Raw genomic sequence first — 6,866 nt, forward strand, 5'->3', positions numbered from 1 at the left:
TCCTCCTGAGCCTCCGTCCCCTGGACCGTACGGTTGGTGGGCGGGTGTCTGATCCTTGGGGGCGCTCCTGGGCGCGTGACTCACCCCCCACGGAAGCTCACCTCCCAGCAGGCAGGAGGCGGCGGGGACTGCGCCACGGCGTCCCCAGGTGCGGACAGGAAGCACATTCATGCAATATGTGTCACTGGCTCTTAATTTAATTCCTGTGTGTTAATAAGTGCCTTCGACTCACATCTACCAGGCAGCTTCGAATGGCATTCAGGGTCATTAAAACAACATTCACCATGCGCCTACCCGTTCTAAAGGAAAACCCACAGCCTGGCGGTCAAGATCATGAACGTAAATGCGTGTCTCCGACTGTAATACTTGCTGGTACATAGAACACTGGGAGGTTTAAAATCGCATTTGGTCAGAATATGAGTGACTGGGACCCTGGAATGGATCCCGCAGTGACTTACAAACCTGGACTGAGGGCGACACGGTTACTGCTCCTCCCTGAACTGATTTCCCAAGAGGAGGCCCCCCAGGCCCTGTCCCCCCCATGCTATTTTTTTAAATTTATTATTACAAAGGGTATTACATACCCCCCGAGCCCCCCCCCCCCCCCCCCGCCCCCCACACGGTCCCTGTGGAACATGTGCACATGCTCACATGACGAGACGGCCGTCCCAGGGGACAGTCCCATCAAGTCGTTATTATTATTGTTGTTGCTGCTGTTGTTACTGTTATATGAACGTCAACATGGAAAGAGCCAAGAACACAAAGCAGGGCGACTTGGGTCCCGGGGAACGGTCGGATGTAGATGAACCGACGGCAGACATTCCGGCAGCTTCGCGGCCAGAAGCCTGGACGACAGAGTTGCTTCCGACGAGAAGCAGAGCAGCTTCCCCGCTCGGTGCCTGGCTCGTTGACCGACATTTCCCGTCGGAACCACGGCGTTCCTTGGGTCCTTTCCGTTCGCCATCCCGGCCCCGGCACCCAGCGCTCCCGCGGTGACGGAGTGTCCGCTCTCCGCATCTCTCTGATCGCTGTGCGGTGAGGGGAGGGGCAGGGTTTCTCCCCGAGGGGCCATGTCACAGGGACCTCCCTCCGCGCAGGCGCACGACTCCCTCCCTGTGGCTCCAGACGAGACAGTCCTTCCGAAGGCCGCACTTCCTTCTGGGATGTGTGACCGCGGTTCCCTGACGTCTCACTGACCACAATGGACGAGGCACCGGGTCCCTTAACCCGCCCGCAGCTCAGGGGGCGTCCCGACACCGGCCCCGGCTGTGACCATATTCACGCCAGAGCACGTGGCCGTGGCCATAGCTGTGGCCGTGGCGTCCACCCGGCTGCAGACTACACTGACCGTCACCGAACCCCAGCCTCAAACTCTCTCACGGCGGCCGTTCCGCCCCATCTGCTCGCCATTTGAAGGAGGAAGCAGGTCTCCGATGGCCGTGGGGGCACACACGGCCTTAGGCAGGCCCCATGCGTGTCCCAGTCACTGCTCACCGTCATCTCACTCCCCTCCCATCTCACCTCGGACCCTGGAACGAAGCACTTTCTTCTCTGTCCTTTCTATCCCCTCTGGCACCCGTTCTTGCGCCATCACGTCCGAATGAGGTCACACTACATCCGCCGAGCGCATTCGAACCCGGCCTGGCTGCCACGTTGGCTGCGTTTCACAGCAAACGGACCACCTGACACCAAAGGCCAAGTGATGCCAACATCCCGTGTCCGGGAATTAAAGCCTCCCTCTCCCCCTGCAGACCCGCCCGCCTCCCCCCCAGTCACCCAGAATGCCCTCGGCTCCTCGGGGTCTCCGACCCCCACTTGAGCCTCACTCACCGTGGGTCACAGGAGTTCAGAGGTCAGCATTCTCGAAATCACCCCAAGAAAAATGTACGCCCTTCGAACAGCTAAAATATGCTCTGAGTTTCCCAATTTCATGGGATGTCAGAGCTAAGTGTGTCCAACACCAGCCACTTATCCCGGGACAAACGTTCGCTCTGGGCACCACCGACCAGCAGCCGGTGGGAGAGGGGGCGGTACGGCCTCCCTCACGCGCACGGGGATGTGCAGTACCCACAGCGAGGGCTCGGCCTCGGCTATTGAGTGGCTCCCGTCATCCCTGCAGAGCCTGGCGGAGTGCCAGCCGGATGCGCCGCAGCTTCGTGTTTTTTCACTTCCCCCGTATGCCTGCTCCCGTTGGAATTCAACAGACGGGTCCCCTTCCGAGCAGTGCTTCCCGAGATGTCTACTCAGGAACCAGCCAACCGGACCTCATCGCTGGTGCCGTGGAGGCCCCAGCAGCCTGCGCACGTCCTCAGGGCAAAATCCATCCGTGGGGAGAGAAACGGTAACGCAAACCCGGGAGCTCTCACGCCTTTTTCTTCTCAAAGCAGCACAATGAACCCGCCACAGGTGCCGGGAAAGGCGAGACCGGAGCGCCCACGACCTCTGACCCTTTCTGACGATCACGTCACCCCGAGACCCCATCTCCTGTGAGGGGCCCTGTGTGGGCACAGTGACCTACGACTTTGACTAACGTGGTAACACTGCTTTGTATCTTCCCTACAAAAAATGGAATGGCCTCACTCTTCCCATGAAAGGTTAGATTTCTGCAGCCTTGGTGACACCACCTGCCAGCTTCCGATTGAGCTCACAGTCAGATCCTCTGCCTTTAGCCGGAGCCTTGCAATCAGGTCACGCGTGTCTCCTGTTTCTAGGCCCCGGAGTTCTCGAAGGCTGGCCCGCAGCACACGCATCAGGAAAACAGAGCCGCGTGCACCGCCCAGCACACCGTCGCCCGACCGAGGACAGACTTACACCCTAAAACACAGTCACTTGCACAACCAAGCCTCCTGGAAAATTACGCAAAGCTACGCGGACCCTTCCCAGACCTGCCTCGGGCAGCGACGTCTGTGGGGTGTGAGGCTGGGATCGGGGTGGGGGCTCAGGCGCCGAGTAGGGCATCTCACTCGGCAGAGACGGAAGCGGCTGGTGTCACGGGGCCTGTTTAAAGCTCCGTGAACGCTGATCCCTTACCCTTGGATGCTCTCCTGTCAGGAGGCGGGCAATGACGAGCCTCCCGGCCTCCTCTCTCCCGCCCCGGCCTCCTCTCGCCCGCCGCAGGCGGTCCCTGCCACTGCCAGCCCATCCACCTGCTCACAGAGCCCAGGCAGCGCCGGGCCCAGGGCCGGCTGCGGTTTCCTCTTACAGGGAATGCGCCGTCGCCCAGTGGTTTCCACCCTGAGTCGCAGTTTGGAAACCTCGGTCCCTCGCCACGTAGGCAGGCCTCTGCCCTCAGACCTCAGGTCAGAAGTGTGAGAGCCCGTCCTGAGCCTAAGTGGGCAGGTCACTCAATAGGCTGCACCTTCCTGGTCGCGTTGTGAATAAGGTTGTGTCTGATTGGTTGCTTCTTGGGACCAGAAATCCTGATACACAAGCATAGGCACCTGATTTTGCTTTTTTAAATTGATTTCAGGGAGGAAAGGAGAGGGGGGCAGAGAGAAGTATCGATGATGAGAAAGAATCATGGGTCGGCTGCCTCCTGCTCGCCCCACAGTGGGGATGGAGCCTGAAACCTGGGCATGTGCCCTGACCGGGAATCGAACCCATGACCTTCTGCTTCATAGGTAGATGCTCAACCACTGAGCCACCCCGGCCGGGCAAGCCTCCTGATTTTTAAAAAAGCCACTTTGGAGCAAAAAGGGTAGGTCGTTATTATTAATTACTATTATTTGGTAAATCAATCAAAATCATACCTATTTCTTGTGCCAGGTCAGCAAAAAAAGTAATGCCTTTGTTAGCATCCGCAGCATTTTAGCGGTTAGTTTGTGGATGCACTGAGATGACAAGGGTTGGGAAACGCCTTGTAGTTGGTTCAGTCAGCTGTCAATCAGGCCACATCGCCCCCCGCCCCCTACTGCCCGAGGCACCTGGGCCACAATGGGAGGCTGAGGATGGGGATGGGGGGGCCACAGGAGAGCAGGGTGACAGCCATGTGCACTCCTTTCTGTGGGGACGTGGAGGGTTCTCCGGGCTCTGGAACAGCCCGTTCCGGATGGGCAGGGGCTCCAGGGGTGGAGAACGGGCACTGACCAGCTGTGAGAGACATGCTCGGGGAGAGAGGGGCACGGAAGTCCCTGCCTCTGTTTCCCAAGGAAACTCCCTCGTGTGCGACGATGCGGACCCGGCTGGCGGGGGCTGTGTCAGCTGCGTGCCTGCTGAGCGAGGCTCCGCCAGGGCCCGTGGGGCCCTCCAGGCCCGTCGCTGTGAACAGGAGTGTTCGCCTCCCCCTCGCACACAGCGGGCTTCCCACCATCACCGATTCCTCCAGACCACGGCCAGGAGACGGCCCCGGGTGCCCACGCGTGGGCAGCAGGCCTGTGAGCTTGAAGAAGGGCTAGTCACCTGCTCCAATAACAGTACAATCCAGAAGGCCTGCCTCCTGCCCGCACCTCCCACGTCCTGCTCCGGCAGAGTAACTGCTCTGGGGCCATTCTTGTGAAACAGCGAAGAGTCAGCCGATTGTTAAATAAATCCTGAATTCAATGCCGGGTGGATGCCCAGAATCCTCTTCTCTTTGTGCAAATATTTGCTGAAACGCTTAGAAAACACCTGCGTCCTCAGCAGGATTTTCCGTGCTGTTTGCAGCGCCTCTGTCGCCGGAGGAGGAAAGGGGCGGCTTATGTTCCTGAGGGAGCCCGGCTCCTGGTCGCCTGGCAGCTCTCGGAACTCAGTGCCCCACCTACACCTTTTGTATCAGGGATCAGACCACAGGCGAGGCGCAGAGGGGGATCCGAAACGCACACTTGGTCCCCACCGCCAGGCGCTCCTGCACGATGCGTCCCATCCACGTAACCGCGGCCTCGGCGGGCAACCATCTGCTCTAGGAACAGGCTGATCCGGGAAAGAGCAGGGCTTGAATGGACGTCCCCTTTCCCGCTGCCTGTTGCCTGCCCTGCCCGCTAATCAGAATCCACTCGCTGCTTGAGCACCAAGGGCTGGATTGCACTGTGTCCAGAGGCTGCCTTGGCTCCTGGCCGCGGCCCTCAGGTCGCTGACACCCGTCAGTGTACCTGCAGCTCATCCGGGGGGGTCCCTGCAGGGTCTGAGATCACGCTCCGCACAGTCCTGGCTACAAGTGGACCTGGAGGTGGTCCTGGCCCGGCACACCCCACCCGGAAGCTTCAGAAAGCCCCCTCACCCTGTGGGCACACGCCGCTGCCTCGCAAACACGAGTGAAAGGAGCTACTCGCCACGGCTGAGAAGTGCCGAGCAGTGAGGTGGCAAGGTCTGGAGGCTTCTGGACCATTCCAGCTCCCGGGACCTCTCACCCCTCGGGAAAACCCTGTCGCCATCACCATAAATAAAGCTATATGTCAAATGTACGATGAGAAGCATGCGAGGGTCCATTACAGTATTAAAGAGAACGGACGGATGCTATCTGTGACCATTTCCAAACTTGAGGCTGTTCAGTAAACTATATATTTACTCTGTCGGCGTTTTCTAATCCGCTCCTGTGGGAAGGTTAATTATGGATCTGAAGCATTTACGCAGGAATGTTTCTTAAGGAATGCAATTAACTAGCAAGAGGCAATTAGCGAGTCTTTGGGAGAGAGTTGGAGGTGCCTTACACAGACTTCAGCTTGAATCATTTGCTCAAAACTTTTCATAGCCATTATTCGCCCAGCATCTTTGGGGGCGATTATTCCATTTAGGTTTTTGAGCACATTGCGGCTGCGTGGGGTTTCCTAAACTTAATTACTCAGTGTTTAAAGCTAAGAATTTAATGTGAAGTTAATCGTATTTTGATTGTCGAGCCGTCGGCACCGCGGACTGTATAATGCGTGTCGGTTCCCGCTGGGCGGCGTGTCCGGCTCCGGGACAGTCTCAGGAGCTGGCGGCACCCGGAGCGCGCCTGTTTTTTGTTTTGTTTCGATTGTTTGTTAGTTTTTGTTAATCCTCACCCACTGGAGAGTCTGCTTTTGTAGGCGAGGCAAAGAGGGACCCCGGCAGAAAAGAGAATTACTCTCGTCAAAATGACTGTACGAGGAGCTCAACAGCAATGATCCCCAGTATTTCTTTCTCCTACTTTTTAGAAGTTTGCCCTGCTGTGTAAAACATCACCAAGTGCCGGCTGGCCTGTGTGGCTCCGTGGTTGAGTGTGAGCCTATGAACCAGGAGATCACGGTTCGATTCCCAGTCGGGGCACATGCCCGGGTTGCAGGCTCCATCCCCAGTGTGGGGAATGCAGGGGGCAGCTGGTCCATGATTCTCTCTCATTGATGTTTCTCTCTATCCCTCCCTCCCCCTTCCTCTCTGAAATCAATAAAATATATATTTAAAATTACCAAGTGCCCATAAATAGATCCACAGACTCAAGGTTTCTCAAAATCACTCAGAGAAATGGGAGGGGCGGCAACGGTGGGAGGCTGTGCTGGGGCCGTGGAGAATACGGGGTCCCCAGGGGCTGAGCGTGGCCGTGGAGCCAGTCCGCTGGACAGAGCAGGAGAGACCGACACAGAGAAGCTGCAGCCTGCGGCCCGTCCGGCTGGGTAGGGGCAGCGGACTCTGGGCGGCTAGTAGCGCAGACGGGACAGCTCAGCGCCTCCCCCACGGCCCTCGTGTGTGCTCAGTCAGCGTGGATCTGTCTGCTGCCCTTTTGCACAACCGTGAGAATACAGACTCGCGGCACCGTCCTGCGTGACTCCGGCTGGAAAGCGTGGGCGGGAAGCAGGAGGCAGCGAGGTCGGGAAGGCGATGGGGCGTGAGACGGCAGCTCAGGTGCGTTTCCTGGGAGCTGCGTGGAGAGGCCCCCACAGGCCACGGGCCACAGAGGAGCACACGGAGCAGAGGGGAGGCCAGGCCAGTCGGCT

The 6,866-nt window shown here is 58.4% G+C and overlaps 1 protein-coding gene and 1 non-coding gene across 2 annotated transcripts in view; both read right to left on the reverse strand.

The window, feature by feature from the left end:
• Window positions 1-6,866, reverse strand: part of CSMD1 (CUB and Sushi multiple domains 1) — a 710,708-nt gene that overhangs the window by 153,914 nt on the left and 549,928 nt on the right. The gene's annotated exons all lie outside the window — the stretch shown is intronic.
• TRNAH-AUG lies at window positions 3,579-3,650 on the reverse strand. The gene has a single exon. It is a non-coding gene; the product is annotated as a tRNA-His (tRNA).

This window comes from Myotis davidii, unplaced genomic scaffold (genome assembly GCF_000327345.1).
Source record: "Myotis davidii unplaced genomic scaffold, ASM32734v1 scaffold807, whole genome shotgun sequence".
NCBI lineage: Eukaryota > Metazoa > Chordata > Mammalia > Chiroptera > Vespertilionidae > Myotis > Myotis davidii.